Source organism: Quercus robur, chromosome 11 (assembly GCF_932294415.1).
Source record: "Quercus robur chromosome 11, dhQueRobu3.1, whole genome shotgun sequence".
In the NCBI taxonomy this organism is placed as follows: domain Eukaryota; kingdom Viridiplantae; phylum Streptophyta; class Magnoliopsida; order Fagales; family Fagaceae; genus Quercus; species Quercus robur.
This window is the reverse complement of record NC_065544.1, coordinates 38,986,957-39,004,309: the sequence shown is the minus strand read 5'-3', so window position 1 is coordinate 39,004,309 and position 17,353 is coordinate 38,986,957. Positions and strand designations below refer to the sequence as shown.

The 17,353-nt window shown below is 37.2% G+C and overlaps 1 long non-coding RNA gene and 1 pseudogene across 1 annotated transcript; both read left to right on the top strand.

Annotated features, from left to right (window-relative positions):
• The window catches only part of LOC126706337 (probable carboxylesterase 12), a 32,379-nt pseudogene that overhangs the window by 8,567 nt on the left and 6,459 nt on the right, over positions 1–17,353 (top strand).
• LOC126706339 (uncharacterized) lies at positions 3,754–15,776 on the top strand. The gene is made up of 2 exons (XR_007648556.1): positions 3,754–4,025; positions 15,612–15,776. It is a non-coding gene; the product is annotated as an uncharacterized LOC126706339 (long non-coding RNA).

Here is a 17,353-nt window from a genome sequence, read left to right as displayed (position 1 = left end):
GAATAGCCAAAGGGGGAGATTGTAAGGTTGAATTTATTCAACCATCTAATTGGCTTTATTCCGTACCAAATTTGCTTGTAATTCAGCATTTAGTAACCCTGTATTTAGGTGGGTTTGTTGTAAGGGTAGTGAGTGAGATAGAGTGAAGTTTGCTCAAGAGTGTGCAAGAAAACAGAGACTCGCGGCTGGGACTCGCGGGTGACTCGCGGCTGCAAGCCGCTAGAAGCAGCACACGTGCCAAGCATGCTGGAAGATGAACAGTCATGCTAGCTGGAGCACTACAGGACAAAACAGGACAATTGGCCATACGGTTAACTCGCGACTGGATCTCGCGACTTAGTCAAGCCGCGAGCCACCCCTGTTTTGTAAAACCTGACGTTTCACATTCCTCTCCCACTCCAGTATAAATACCCCTTTTACCCACGATTGAAAGAGAGCTTCCAGAGAGAATTTTGAGAGAGAAACCCTAAAGAAAAACCAGATTGTGTCACCCACAATCTCTACCTTAGAGTCTCTTCAAATTCCTCAACTCTCTTCCTCTCCATTGTCAAATCCTTGAGAGGCATTATACCAAACCTGGTTCTCACCATCATCATCACTGTGAGACAGTTGTTTGGATTTCTGGGAAGCAGTTAGGAAGGAACCAATCTTCATTGGTTGATGCTATGGTCTAATAGCGGAATCCGGGAAGCTAGAAAAGAAAAAGGTTCGGCGCAACCTCGTTGGAGCAAGAAGCTTGGAGGGCTTAGGTGCACTGGGTAGATTAGGCTTGGAGGGTTTATTGTTGTCCTTGTATCCCAACTGTATTTTCTAGTCGATTGATTACCGCTTGGAGGGCGGCGGAGAGGTTTTTCGCCGAGGACTTCGGTTTCCTCTTCGATAACACATCGCGTGTTGTCTTTGTGTTTGCATCTTCCTTCCTCTCTATCTTTGCCTTTTTATTATCTGCTGTGGTTTTATTTTATTATGGCTTAGATAGTATTTAACCAATTTCGTATTATAGCATGTGTTAAGTTTCCGCACACTAGTTGTTTGACATATTGCTTGTATTGGTTAAGCTGTAATTTGGGGGTCTAAACGTTCAAAGGTGTTTTGTACACGTTTTTGAACTTTCAGGTTCTATTCTATATCTGTCTCTCTTTCAATAGTCTCATTATGGTTATTTCAATTGAAAAATAATTAGTTTCTATTTGCTTATGGTTACTCTGATTGAGGTTTGTTCCATAGAAGAAAGAAAGACAGATAGTTCAGAAAGTGGTGAACAAATCTATTAAAGAGGTCGTTGTTTGATTTGATCAATGAAGATAAGATCTCTATTTAGCATGATTTAATGAGCTTTTTAGATCTATTACAGTTTTTTGTTGTTAAATCATAATGCTTTTATATAAACAATTTGATGACTTTAGACGTAACAAATACCAAATCCACTTTGCTTATTTCCAGTTAAATTCATCGTTTTTACTATGAGGTTGTATTAATTAATTGCTTATTGCGATCATTATGAAAATTGTTGATAGCAGATATATAAAGAAGTTGTGGTTTCAGGAACTCTCATCCTTTCCGGTTTGGGGTAAAATACTTATGTGGTGTTTCTTAAGTTTTCCTCTTAAAATTCAACTATGTGATTATACTAAACTAAAATTACACTTTCATCCTATGAGAAAAAAGCTATATGGCTGAATTTTAAAATGAGAACCTAAGGAATAGCATCTAAATATTATACCTAAGTTTTGTCATTCTGGTTAACTGTGCTTGCATGATTTTCAAATTTAATGTGTGTTGAGGTCCGAAAAGATCATAGTAAAATAAGCCCAAAAAGAATAAGTTAAGCCCAGCCCGGAAGGGAAATTCAAACTAAGCCCAAAGTAATTATACAGGAGACCCATGAGGGAATAAAAGAAAGGCCCAGAGGATCCCGAAGCCCAGAAAAGAGAAGCATCCAAAGAAAAAAAGAGAGAGAAGACCACGGCAAAATATAAGAAGCAAGGATCCTCAGGAACCATCAATAGGCGCGGATCCCTTCAGGCACAAAGAAAAAAAGGAAGACTGGGACAGCTCGATAGAAAAAAGACAGAAAAAATGAAAACAAGAAAACAAAAGTAAAAAAGAGCGCGAGCGACCTCTCATGGCACAGACAGAACAGGCCTCGAGGAACCAAGACAGGGAAGAAGAATGATAACAAACGATCTTTAAAAAGGCAGAACAGGATTCCGCCCAAATAGGAAAGATAGGAGGCGCCAGAAGTGAGGATGCCGAGAAGGGCATACCTCAGCACTCCCAAAGAAGATGGCCAACCAGAAGCTTTCAAAAGAATCAGAACTGAGAGAAGGAAAGAATGAGAAGAAACGGAAAAGGGACTTACCGAGACAACAGGGACAAGACATACTCTGTTCGCAAAAGAACAAAACAGGGGAACCAATGGTTCCCCGGGAAGCCCAGAAAACTCCATTATAAAAGGAGGGGATGGGTGGCGAAGAAGAGGCCGCGAAAAAAGTGAGAAAGAAAGAAGAAATTCTCCAGAAAAAGAACTATCAGAAAAAAAATCAAGAGTGAAGAGAAAAATATTAAGGGAAAACAAAATATTGCTTCCCGGTATCCTGTAAAAGCCACTATTGCACATACTCGGATTCAACGAGAATCAAACTTTGCAAGTTTTGAAGGCTGAAATAGTCATTCAAGACTGCAATTTTTGAGCTTGATTGAACCTTGTAGCACGTCCTAGTTAGCTTTCTGTAATCAAACAGACAATGTATTAATGAAACTTTGCTTCATATTTCCCAGGATCCCTACAGCACTAATTTTTTATTGCTTAGTTAATCCTGTTTCTTTCCTCCTGAATTTACCTTGTTATTTTTTGGCATTCTACGATATCCTTGTTTGTTATCTTGTTTGTATTTTCAGGAGTATTCTCTGTATTTCACTTGATTCTTAAACAGCTCATTAGCTGCGGTGAGTCAAGGCCCGGTCCACCAAATCCTCCTTTTCATTTAGGCCTAGGATCCTTGGGCCTGAGTGTCACGAAAAAGGGACTCTCACAATGTGTTATTAAGTATACCCAAAAATTTCAACAAAAAAAAAAAAAAAAGATTAGCCACAGATTGGCGAAGTTGCCCTAGAATAGCGCCACAAATAGCTCGTAGAATTCCACATATATATTTTCTAATTTAATGGTAATGTTTTTATGATTATATCCTGGGAGTATTTGGTATGAGAGAATTCACGTTACCCTCGACATCTATTTTGGTGTATATGATGCCTGTAAAAATATCACTAACAACTCTCTCAAAAATGTTCATTCAAAAAAAAAAAAAAAACTCTCAAACATTCATGGACATAGCTTCAATTCATACACTTTAATCTTGTGAGGAATCTACAATATCATATTGCCTTGTACTCATATCACATGGAACATGCGCTAAATTTTCAACTAAAAAACATGCATTTCTTTTTTCTCATAATCAAGCCAAGATTGGTTTACTTTCTCGTGTGCTTGAGCTATTCTCATCAAGGAGTCAATACCGTACCGGAGGCTATACCGATTTGACCAGCGGTACGATATATTTCGAGTATCGGTCAATACCGGTATACCATTTCGGATTTACTGCTACTTTTTACTATTTTATACAATATACAAAGTTATATTTCTAATAACTCAATATATCACTTTGGTAACTTTTTATATTTTTTGATGAAGTTATCAACATAATAAATATATAAAAGTGAAAACTATTAAATAATCCAACACCCACCAAACTCAATAAATGCTAGCCCACGTGTCAAAAGATTGGTGACACCAATTCAAAATATCATCTGATGCTTTGAGAAAATCAAAAGCAAGTGTACTCTTTTGACCAAGTTTACTTAGCATTTACATTGAAAAAGCAAAAGGGAAGTCTAGGGAAGAGTAAGTGTAGAGAAATAAGTTACAGAACGGAAGAAGCAAATCGGTCATCGTTGAGTCCTTAAAGAAGAAGATGGTAAAAGAAAAATGTGAAGACTAATGAAGTCGAAGTCTTGAAGAAGAGGTGATTCTAACTTCATTTTGCAAAGCTATTGTGCATTTTTCTTTCATTTTTCTCTTTCTTTCTGCTGGGTTTTCTTAGCTTACTCAGATTTGCACCATCCTGCCCTTAAAAAACTGCCAAAATTACCACACACACACACAAAAAAAAAAAAAAAAAAACCATTTCGTGTTTCGGCCCAATATCCATTTACCGGCTGAAACAGCCATATTTCGCTGGTACGGTCGGTATTTTTTCCAGTACAAAACAAGGAGGGTATTTGTATCGGTTTACTAACCGGTATAGTATATACCGGCTGTACTGGCCTGTACGGTATGGAATCGACTTCCTTGATTCTCATACACAAAATTGTTAGGTTTTCTGTTCTTTCTTTCCTTTTCATAGTCTATTTTGTCCTTATATTGTTTTGTTGGGTAGAGGAAAATTAGATGGAAGGAAAATTATGAACATCTAATCGAAGGTCACAATTTTTAAAAGTAGTATTAATAAATAGTAATGTTAAGAGCCTTATAGCTTAGCTGATACCTCATTGTATTTCTAATAAAGACGTTCATGATTCAAATTTTGTCCCCCCATTTTAACTACCAAATAATAACAATAATAATAATAATAATATAATAAAATCGATCAAAGGTAGAGCAAGTCGTCATTATACTTTTGTTTTTTCAAAAACAAACATGCATACAAGAGCGAGGGAAAACGGTTTTAACACAGTCACACCACAAGTTCATTATTTTTTTAATCAATGAAAACGACACAATGTATTTTATTATTGATTGAAATATGCTTTATAGAGAGTTTAAAAATCTTTCTTTTCCCTTTGGCAAAGAACCACTCAAGTAGAAACAGTCCAAACATTGATGTCAAAGAAATATCACGTGGGAGGATGTTCATGGCATTTTCCTTTGCTAGAGTTTAAACTAATGAAGATATTTTTGAAAATTTGTACATTTTTATTTAAAAAATAATGTATTAAAATATTTTATCGAAACGTTTGAAATTTCTAAACAGGATAGCATTTTGTAGTTGGGTGGAGAAGTGCATTACAATGACTTCAACTTGAAAGAGTATAGAAAGTTTAATACATATCTAAAGTCACCATATAAGACTTAAAAAAAAAAAAAAAAAAAAAAAAAAACCATTTATCATTCGGCCCTATCATTATTGACTCCGCACACTTTCAATTACTATTGAAGGGCGAAAATTGTGTAGGCCTAAGATATAGGTAGGCCCAAGGATTGGTCAAAGGGGTTTGGTCCAAGTAAGCCTAGTCTTATTTACAAACTCACATAATCCAATATATTCAAGTCTTCATAATTATATATGTAAGGTTGAATTTATTCAACCATCTAATTGGCTTTATTCCGTGCCAAATTTGCTTGTAATCCAGCATTTAGTAACCCTGTATTTAGTAACCCTGTATTTAGGTGGGTTTGTTGTAAGGGTAGTGAGTAAGATAGAGTGAAGACTGCTCAAGAGTGTGCAAGAAAACAAAGTGTCGCGGCTGGGACTCGCGGGTGGACTCGCGGCTGCAAGCCGCCAGAAGCTGCACACGTGCCAAGCATGCTAGAAGATGAACAGTCATGCTAGCTGGAGCACTACAGGACAAAACAGGACAACTGGCCATACGGTTAACTCGCGACTGGATCTCGCGACTTAGTCAAGCCGCGAGGTCAAGCCGCGAGCCACCCCTGTTTTGTAAAATCCTGACGTTTCACATTCCTCTCCACTCTAGTATAAATACCCCTTTAACCCACGATTGAAAGAGAGCTTCCAGAGAGAATTTTGAGAGAGAAACCCTAAAGAAAAACAAGATTGTTTCACACACAATCCCTACCTTAGAGTCTCATCAAAATCCCTCACTCTCTTCCTCTCCATTGTCAAAACCTTGAGAGGCATTATACCAAACCTGGTTCTCACCATTATCATCTCTGTGAGACAGTCGTTTGGAGTTCTGGGAAGCAGTTAGGAAGGAGCCAATCTTCATTGGTTGATGCTACGGTGTAGTAGCGGAATCCGGAAAGCTAGAAAAGAAAAAGGTTCGGCGCAACCTCGTTGGAGCAAGAAGCTTGGAGGGCTTAGGTGCACTGGGTAGATTAGGCTTGGAGGGTCTATTGCTGTCCTTGTATCCCAACTGTATTTTCTAGTGGATTGATTACCGCTTGGAGGGCGGCGGAGAGGTTTTTCGCCGAGGTCTTCGGTTTCCTCTTCGATAACACATCGGGTGTTATCTTTGTGTTTGCATCTTCCTTCCTCTCTATCTCTGCCTTTATATTATCTGCTGTGATTTTATTATGTTATGGCTTAGATAGTTTTTATCCTATTTCACATTATAGCATATGTTAAGTTTCCGCACACTTGTTGTTTAACATATTGCTTGTGTTGGTTAAGTTAATTTTTGGGGGTCTAAACGTTCAAAAGTGTATTGGTACACGTTTTTGAACTTTCAATTGGTATCAGAGCGGGTACACTGCTGTTTGGTTTCATTACCATTTGTGTGATCCTTGACTCCCTTTTGAGATGGATAGGTCTCAATCCCTTAATGCACCTCCATATTTTGATGGAAGTAATTATGCGTTTTGGAAGGTTCGTATGAGAGCTTTTCTATGCTCTATTGATGAATCCGTGTGGGATGCTGTTGAGATTGGTTGGACCAACCCTGAGGCAGCCAAATCCACATGGGATAAGGCAGCACTTGCTGCATCTAATGCTAACAGTAAAGCACTAAATGCTATTTTCTGTGGCATGTCTCCAGATGAATTTCACAGGATTTCTCACATTACCATTGCCAAAGATGCATGGGAGATTCTGGAAACAACTTATGAAGGCACGAAGAAAGTGAAAGACACCAAGTTACAAATGCTGACCACTCCGTTTGAGGAGCTTAAAATGAGTGAGGATGAGTCTTTTGACTCTTTCTATGGGAAGCTAAATGAGGTGGTTGTCAGTAAGTTTAACTTGGGGGAGAAAACGGAGGACTCAAGGATTGTAAGGAAGATCCTTCGATCACTGCCGGAAAGTTTTCGTGCTAAAGTGACAGCCATTGAAGAGAGCAAGGATCTTGACGACATCAAGGTACAGGAGCTGGTTGGTTCTCTACAGACTTATGAGATGTCGCTGCCCAATCAACGAAAGAGTAAATCCCTTGCTCTAAAGACCATTAATGAGAAGGTGGAAGATCAAGGCTCATCGGGAGAAGATGTGGTTGACAAAGATGTAGCCTATCTTGTTAAAACTTTCAGAAAGTTTTTGAAATTCAAAAATAATGGAAAATTTGATGATAAGAGAAAATTCCAAAATTCTGGAAAGGAGAAGAGGGATTTCAAAAAGAAAGATGGAAAAGAATCTCAATCCACACAAGGTGTCACTTGTTTTGAATGTAACGGGCATGGACACTTTAAGAAGGAATGTCCTAATTATTTGAAATCGAAAGGCAAGGTGTATGCCACGACCTTGAGTGACTCAGATTCGTCTGACTCAGAAGCTGAAGAGAGCTGTGATGGAGAAGGGAACTATTCAGCTTTCATGACTATTGCTCATGTTGAGTCTTCGGATGAGTTGAATTTGCTTGTTCAAGACCTTGGAGAACATAGTGATGATGACTCACTAGGAATTGTTGAAGAATCAGAAGCTGAAGAAGAAGAAAGCACAGCAACTCTTCAAGAAAATTACAACTCACTCTTGGAGAAGTCGGGTGAATACACTAGGGTAGCCAAGGTTGCTGTGAGAAAAATGAAGAAGGCTGAGGAGGACTACAAAAGTCTCCTAATCCGGTATAGGGAGGCCAAATGTGAGATTGAAACACTGAATGGTGAGCTGTCCGAAGCTTACACTAAAGTGAGATTTCTTGAGAACGAGGTGATGCAAGCAAATGCTAAAATAGAGAGGGTCACCACCAAGAAACTAGATGATGTTATATCTTCTCAAAAGAGCTTTTCAGACAAATCCGGACTGGGATATACCGGAGGAAGTAGTTCAACTGGAAATGTCACTAAAGAAGTGAAGTTTGTAAAGGCCAAAGATCCAGTTGTAGCTGACCTTACTGGTGTGAAGCTCGAGGTGGAGGAGAAGAAGAATGTGGTGGACCAACGGATGCTGAATCATCGTAATCAGTCTGTGGGCAGGTCTGAATCCCGTGCCAAGTCACGTCCACGACCACAAAGAGGTCCTAGAGGAACGTATGTGTGCCATTATTGCGGACTTCAAGGGCACACTCGACCAAATTGCCAAAAGCTGAGAGCAAAGAACAGTGCAACTCCTCAAAGGTCAGGAGGACCCAGAATTGATAGGAGAACTTGGGCAGGTGATCAATCTAGAGAGCAAAATGGAGATCCCGGAATGATGAACGTGATGAAGATGATTGGTGCATTCACCAACTGCTTGGAAAGCTTCTCACGAAGGTTTGAAAGCCCTAACTCCCGTACCCAATCCTTTAAGGAAATCACCCCAAACGCAAGTGACGTGTGGGTGAAAAGGGGTACTCATGCATAAGCATTACAACATGTCCATGCATTAATACTTCCTATGCTTTGTGACTATGTTTGTTTGGTATGCTTGTTGTTTTTGTTCTTGGTTGTTTGATTATTCTCTTGTGAATATTTCCTAATTTTGTTTTATCATTCTTTTTGTTTCTTGTGTCAAAAATCCAAAAATCACATAAAAAATTAGAAAATCAAAAAGCTTGATTGACTTTGTTGAGTTTTGTCTCAAAACTTGTTTTGCCTTGTACCTTTGTGCTAATGGCTGTGTGCATTTTCGAGCATTGCTTGTTTTCATGCACTCATATCACTGTGGGAAAAATCTTGAAATTTATGTGATTGTTGTAAATAGATCTTCAAACTTGTCATGAATGATTAGTGAATGGTTATGTTGATCTTGAGACATGCATAGACTTGTGTCTATATATCTTCCCACTTTTTATTTTTGTTTTGCTAAAAAGAGCTCACCAAATGTAAATCTCCAAATGAAAAGAGATATTGAGCTGCAAAAGCCTGTCGCACATTCTAGTATTTAACTAGGAAAAAGGGTAAGCGACCTTATATTAAAAGTGAAATTTCATTCAAAAAGGGCCAAAGGCCTGTTCTTCAAAGAGAAATGTTATACATCCCTCTCACAATGAGAGATGATTGCCTCAAATAGATCAAAAAGATCAAATGTTATGTCTGAAAGTGGAGTCAAATGAAAAGCTCCAAGTTATGTTATCAAGTTATGTGGGAAGTCATATATTCATATTTCTATAATTGAGATTGGTCACATGATCTAGTGCTAATTGTGTATGCCTTGGTTGAATTGATCATTGAAGCTTCACATTAGACAAAGGACTATCTCATTGTTGATATCCACACACAACACACAAGTTTATGTTCAATAAATGCCATATTCATTTGTATGATTGTACTTGATAAAATGTGTTTTTCACATGCTCAATCTTTGTTAATTCAAGCACAAAAAGATTTTTGAGTGTTTTAGGTGTTTTTGGAAAGTATTTTGTTTGAAAAATCTGAAAATTTCAAAAATACAGTTTTGCCCTGTTTTGGCGGCTCAGTCGCGGGTATGTCAAGTCGCGAGCCTCAGTCGCATCTTCGCTGGTCATTTTTGGCGACTTGTTCGCGAGTGGAAGGTCCAGTCGCGAGGTTCACTCAGAGATTTTCGCGGCTCAGCCCGCGACTCGTTCGCGGGTAGACCTTCCAGTCGCGAAAAACACTTAGAAAAATTTTTCAAAATTTTGTTTTTGAGTGCTTTGGCGACTTGAGCTGGCGACTGTGTGGCGACTTAATCCAGTCGCGAAAATCGCGTGTTTTGCAGAAACAGGAGCAGTTTTTAAACCTCTTTCAGTTTTCCCTCGAACTTTTTTAACTGTTCATCTTCTCTTTAAACTGTTCTTCCTCCCAAACACTTCGTGAATCCATTTTTCAAACCCTTTTGGTGCTTCGTTTCTTATCCAAATCATCAAGAAAAAGTATGGGTTTTGCTTTCTCAATCTCAGTTTCTTTTTCCTGCATATTTCTGTTAATGTTTGGACTGGTACTGTATTCGTTATACTTATCTCTATGTGTAATGGGTATGGAGTGTCTTGTTTGATATTGTTCTCACCTGTTTTCATGCTGAGCAGTCACAATGTGTATTTCATTGTTCTGATTTTTGCCTATGATTGAATCTGAGAATCTTTTCTGAAATGGGTTTGGTGTCTATTTGACTTACTCATTACACTTGCCTGAATATTGATGTTGGTGTTTGGTTTTGGCCACTGAGTGGTTATGATAACATAATGTATGTCTCTCATCCACGTGCTTCAGTGTGGATGTTTGGTTTCTTCATGATTGAAATATTTTCCCCATGTTCATGCCTCTGATGATGTGATTTATGTTATCTGCTCTAAATGTTCAAATGCTGTATCTTATTGCATATCATGGTCATGTTAACCTGTCTCAATGACAGTTTTGTCAGTTGTGCCGTCTATCTTTGTCTTGGTGCACTTTCACCAAGTTTGATACACGTATTAGTTTGTGCTTCTGTGTATTGTTGGAAGTTTTGGTTGGGTCTGCACTATCTTCAGTTTGTGTTTATATATTGAAATATTGTTTCCACTGAATCTTGTTGACAATCTTTTTGTGAGGTATTGTTGCTTGGTTCTTTTCTGTTGGCCTGTTCTCTTGCAGATGTCTCGTCGATCTTCCAGGGGTAAAGACATTGTTGCTGACGAACCAGCAACACCAGTTGCTAAAAGGACTCGTCTATCATCTCAGGCATCTCAAGATCCCAATGAGGATAGATTCAGAGTTCCCCTTAACTCACACGCCTACTCAAATGTGTTTGACAAGTCAACCACTATAGTGGAACGGGTAGTAGAGTTCAACACCTTAGGGACTACTTTCATCCCTCGAATCTTTGAGAAACGAGACTGGGCAAACTTGTTCGGAAACTTTGATGACCCAATGGATGAGCTGGTCAAAGAATGCTTCTCCAATGCAACTGATCTTGGACCTAACCTCATTTTCTGGGTCAGAGGAACAGAGTTTTGTGTTACCCCAGACTCCATCGCAGATCTTCTCGGCATCACCAGACCTCAGAATGTGAATTTAACTCCCTATGATGAACAAAATCCAGAGGTTGGAGAAATTTTACAAATCCTAGGACACGATCATGAGGTATCCAGTGCAGGAACTTCCATCAGCACCGCAAAGTTTGCACCTGAGCTGACCACACTGAAGTTGATCATGTTCACCAATCTCTACCCATTGTCCAACACTACATTCATCAATCTTGGGAGAGCTATATTTCTGTGTGACCTCATTACAGGAGCCCCCATTGATATATGTGCTCACATCTACTACAACTTGAGGAAGACCGCGTGTCGATCTACAGCTCGAGGAATCATTCCATTTTGCAGTCTTGTCATGAAACTCATTCTCAGTGCAGGCATTATTCCTCCTGCAGATGGTAAAATGTTGACTCGTCAACGTCCCATTTCCTTGTTCACTCTTCAAGCGAGCAGAAGTCACTCCTCTAAATCACCAAGAAGTGCTCACATCTCTCCGGTTACTTCATCTGCCCCTGACTCAGAGACACCTGCACATACCACATCTGCATCACGTGCTGTTCCTGAAGCTTCACCGGCTGGTATTCCGCAAGCACAAACTGCTTCTCATACTGACAGAGTTGGCAGTGTACTTGAGCATATTCAGAAACGCGTTGATGAGCTTGTGGCACTTCTCTACTCCACAAACAACCATGTCCAAATGCGCCTCGAGACTATGGAAAATCAGCTAGATGAGATTCAACGAAAGTTAGACGAGAGTCTTTAGCTATTCGTGACAAAAAGGGGGAGAGCATTCAGTAAGGGGGAGAAAAGTTCAAAGGGAAGTGTGCATAGTGATAGGGGGAGTACACACATACTTTTGACATACTTTTGTTTTTAGTCTTATCTTCTAAACTTATGGTTTTTATGGTTTTGATACACTGTGTTTTGGTGTATAGCTGTTTCTAACTCATTTCATATACTCTTGGTTTAAACTTTAATATATGTTGATGATGTTATTCAGGTATTTGTTTGTCTGTACCCATGTGCTTTTGTAAGCTTTTAGGGTTTATGTTTTATGCATAGTTTGTAGGCTTTATGGTATGTACCTTGCTTAAGTGCAGCCTTTATGCTATGTTGAAATCAGTACCTTAATCTAAATGTTCTGCATTTTGGTTTATGTACTGTCACTCTTGTGCCCTTGTAGGATTGTTCCTAGATGCATATGCCTTGTGTGCTATGCATTGGTTGAGTGTTGAACATACAAGTGTCTTGCCTTGTGCTTGTTAACTTGTATGTCCTTGTGTTCATTCCAAGTGTGAATGAGCACTGTGATCACTACCTTATGGTGTTCACTTGGTTGATCAAGCCATGGTTTGTTTATTAACTCCATCTTTGCTTGATCTCATATTGCCTGTTTCATATGCATTTATAATTTTCTGCTTACAATGATCATGGTGTATTGTTGTGTTTCAGGAGTTTATGTTCATATGATTCAAGTGCTTCACAGCTTCTAGAGTTAGGTGTGAGTGAGTTTTGTTCAACTGTTCCCAACTGACATGTTAAGTCTAGAGTCTGTTTTAGGGTTTTGTCACGGAATAGCCAAAGGGGGAGATTGTAAGGTTGAATTTATTCAACCATCTAATTGGATTTATTCCGTGCCAAATTTGCTTGTAATTCAGCATTTAGTAACCCTGTATTTAGGTGGGTTTGTTGTAAGGGTAGTGAGTGAGATAGAGTGAAGACTGCTCAAGAGTGTGCAAGAAAACAGAGTGTCGCGGCTGGGACTCGCGAGTGGACTCGCGGCTGCAAGCCGCCAGAAGCTGCACACGTGCCAAGCATGCTGGAAGATGAATAGTCATGCTAGCTGGAGCACTACAGGACAAAACAGGACAACTGGCCATACGGTTAACTCGCGACTGGATCTCGCGACTTAGTCAAGCCGCGAGCCACCCCTGTTTTGTAAAATCCTGACGTTTCACATTCCTCTCCACTCTAGTATAAATACCCCTTTAACCCACGATTGAAAGAGAGCTTCCAGAGAGAATTTTGAGAGAGAAACCCTAAAGAAAAACAAGATTGTTTCACACACAATCCCTACCTTAGAGTCTCATCAAAATCCCTCACTCTCTTCCTCTCCATTGTCAAAACCTTGAGAGGCATTATACCAAACCTGGTTCTCACCATTATCATCTCTGTGAGACAGACGTTTGGAGTTCTAGGAAGCAGTTAGGAATGAGCCAATCTTCATTGGTTGATGCTACGGTGTAGTAGCGGAATCCGGAAAGCTAGAAAAGAAAAAGGTTCGGCGCAACCTCGTTGGAGCAAGAAGCTTGGAGGGCTTAGGTGCACTGGGTAGATTAGGCTTGGAGGGTCTATTGCTGTCCTTGTATCCCAACTGTATTTTCTAGTGGATTGATTACCGCTTGGAGGGCGGCGGAGAGGTTTTTCGCCGAGGTCTTCGGTTTCCTCTTCGATAACACATCGGGTGTTATCTTTGTGTTTGCATCTTCCTTCCTCTCTATCTCTGCCTTTATATTATCTGCTGTGATTTTATTATGTTATGGTTTAGATAGTTTTTATCCTATTTCACATTATAGCATATGTTAAGTTTCCGCACACTTGTTGTTTAACATATTACTTGTATTGGTTAAGTTAATTTTTGGGGGTCTAAATGTTCAAAAGTATATTGGTACACGTTTTTGAACTTTCAATATATTTATACATTTATATATATAATTATATAATTTGATATATACTTAAATTGAACCTTGTGTTTATCCATGTGATTACAAACACATTATTATATTTGAACCTGACTCATTTAATAATTGAACCTAAACATGAACTTGAACTTGGCTCACTTACTAAATAAACGAATATAAACAAATTCTTCTCAAACTTAAACTATAATGCTCACAAACGGTTTGGTTCATTAATTTATAATCCTACTTACTTAAGGGTAGTTGCAATACTTTTTTCTTTTCTTTGCTACATTAAGTTTAAAGGAGCTGAGGGGTCAAATTCCATCAAAGGTCACAATTTTTAAAAGTAGTATTAATAAATAGTAATGTTAAGAGTCTTATAACTTAGCTGATATCTTCTTGTATTTCTAATAGAGATGTGCATGATTCAAATTTTGTTTCCCAATTGTAACTATCAAATGGTAATAATATCATCATAAAATTGATCAAAAGTCACTAGCAAGTCATTGTTATACTTTTGTTTTTACAAAAACAAATACATATACAAGAAAGAGATAGGGAAAACGGTTCTAACACAATCACACCACAAGTTCATTGTTATACTTGATCAATGAAAATGACACAATGTATTTTATTATTCATTGGAATATACTTTAGAGAGACTTTAAAAATCTTTCTTTTTCGATTAGCAGAGGACCACTCAAGCAGAAACATTCCAAACATTGATGTCAAAGAAATATCACGTGGGAGGATGTTCATGGCATTTTCCTTTGCTAGAGTTTAAACTAATGAAGATATTTTTGAAAATTTGTACATTTTTATTTAAAAAATAATGTATTAAAATATTTTATCGAAACGTTTGAAATTTCTAAACAGGATAGCATTTTGTAGTTGGGTGGAGAAGTGCATTACAATGACTTCTACTTGAAAGAGTATAGAAAGTTTAATACATATCTAAAGTCACCATATAAGACTTAAAAAAAAAAAAAAAAAAAAAAAAACCATTTATCATTCGGCCCTATCATTATTGACTCCGCACACTTTCAATTACTATTGAAGGGCGAAAATTGTGTAGGCCTAAGATATAGGTAGGCCCAAGGATTGGTCAAAGGGGTTTGGTCCAAGTAAGCCTAGTCTTATTTACAAACTCACATAATCCAATATATTCAAGTCTTCATAATTATATATTTATACATTTATATATATAATTATATAATTTGATATATACTTAAATTGAACCTTGTGTTTATCCATGTGATTACAAACACATTATTATATTTGAACCTGACTCATTTAATAATTGAACCTAAACATGAACTTGAACTTGGCTCACTTACTAAATAAACGAATATAAACAAATTCTTCTCAAACTTAAACTATAATGCTCACAAACGGTTTGGTTCATTAATTTATAATCCTACTTACTTAAGGGTAGTTGCAATACTTTTTTCTTTTCTTTGCTACATTAAATTTAAAGGAGCTGAGGGGTCAAATTCCATCAAAGGTCACAATTTTTAAAAGTAGTATTAATAAATAGTAATGTTAAGAGCCTTATAACTTAGCTGATATCTTCTTGTATTTCTAATAGAGATGTGCATGATTCAAATTTTGTTTCCCGATTGTAACTATCAAATGGTAATAATATCATCATAAAATTGATCAAAAGTCACTAGCAAGTCATTGTTATACTTTTGTTTTTACAAAAACAAATACATATACAAGAAAGAGATAGGGAAAATGGTTCTAACACAATCACACCACAAGTTCATTGTTATACTTGATCAATGAAAATGACACAATGTATTTTATTATTCATTGGAATATACTTTAGAGAGACTTTAAAAATCTTTCTTTTTCGATTAGCAGAGGACCACTCAAGCAGAAACATTCCAAACATTGATGTCAAAGAAATATCACGTGGAAGGACGCTCATGGCATTTTTCTTTGAGTAGGACCAATATTGGTTAGAGGACTTCTGCGTTTCGTGTAACTCTAACTCATGTTAGATGCAATGATTTTTATTTTATTTTTTATTTCTTTGAGAAACAGATGCAATGCACTTTAGACTTTAGAGTATTTTGTAGCTTTATTTTTCCTTGGTTTTTTTTATTTTTTTTATAGTTAAATCCATTTATAGAAAACTCTAAACTCCGAATCCATAAAAATTTAATACTCCCTCACAAGGACAGACCCAGCAGGGGCCCAAGGAGATCTGGGCCCCATGGCCCAAAAGAAAAAAAATTTAATATGTTTATTTGTCTTTTTAATAGCTGACCCCTCTCTTTTAAAGCGTTAACCCCATTAGCCAGCCCCCTCCAGCCAGCCCAGAGCCTAGCTCAATCCCAAAAAAAAAAAAAAAAAAAAAAACTAAAAACCCATTAAACCCACAGTTACATAGAAATCAAATTCAGGCAAATAAAAATTTGAGAAAGTCGAGAGAGAGCTAGAGACTGAAAGATAAAGGCTAGAGAGAGCAGAGTGTGAAACCAAGGATGTGAAAGAAAAAATAATGAAGAAAATGAAGCTAGACAAAAAGGCACGGTGAAAAGAAACATAAAAAAAGAAAGAAGAAGATGATGGGAATGGGAATGTTTGGTGAGATAAGAAATGAATATAAAAGAAAAGAGGAGTAGAGTCACGTGGGTAGGAGTGAAAATGCGAGTTTGGAAACTTCTTGGAAAGTATCTACTTTACAAATACCCTAAATGTCTCTGCTTATTTACAAAAATACCAAAATATATATATAATATTTTATGACCAATCTATTTTATTTTATGAAGATTTGAATAAATAAATAAAAACCTATATATATATATATATATATATATCATGTGCGTTGTTTTGAAGTAGTGTATCGATATATACTAGTACCAAAATATTATGTGGAATGATCTTCGGAACAAAATTCAAAACCTTAGAATAAATCTATAATAAATATAGAGAGAGAGAAAAGTTCGTAGAGAAAATATAATATTGTTGGGTGATTGACACTTTAACTGTTGGTAGGTAGTGGGGGCAACAGTAAGGAATAGGCGACAAATAGAGACGCAAAAAAAAAAATTGTCTTTTATTTTTGTTGGTAGATAATTGTATTTTAATATATTAAGAAACAATAATTTTGTATATTTGTCTTGATTTATAATTTATTAATACTATATGGATGCTCTATAACATGAAATCCTAGATTGATCCATACTCCCTTAATCCCAAATTATTAGTTTTCTATTTTATTTTGGGATATCCCAAATATATTACTCTTTAAGAAATTAATAAATAAATTCTCTTACTTACTATTTTCTATTTTATATTATAAGTCAATATTCTTCTTTTTGCTAGAGTTTAAACTAATGTAGAAGGTGGCCATCATGCACAAGATTCTTTCACCTTTCTGGTCTGTGATGCCATGATCGATTCGCTTGTGGACGTCGTAGCTTGGATTAGTAACGCATGACATCACATGAATCCTACAAATTCATGCGTCTCAATTCTCATGTACTTCGCCCCACAAAAAAGCAAAAGCAAAAACAAAAAGACATGCTTTTCATGTAATATACAGAAAAAAGAACCACTGAAGCTTCGCATAAGACCACTTTTCCTAACAACTCTAA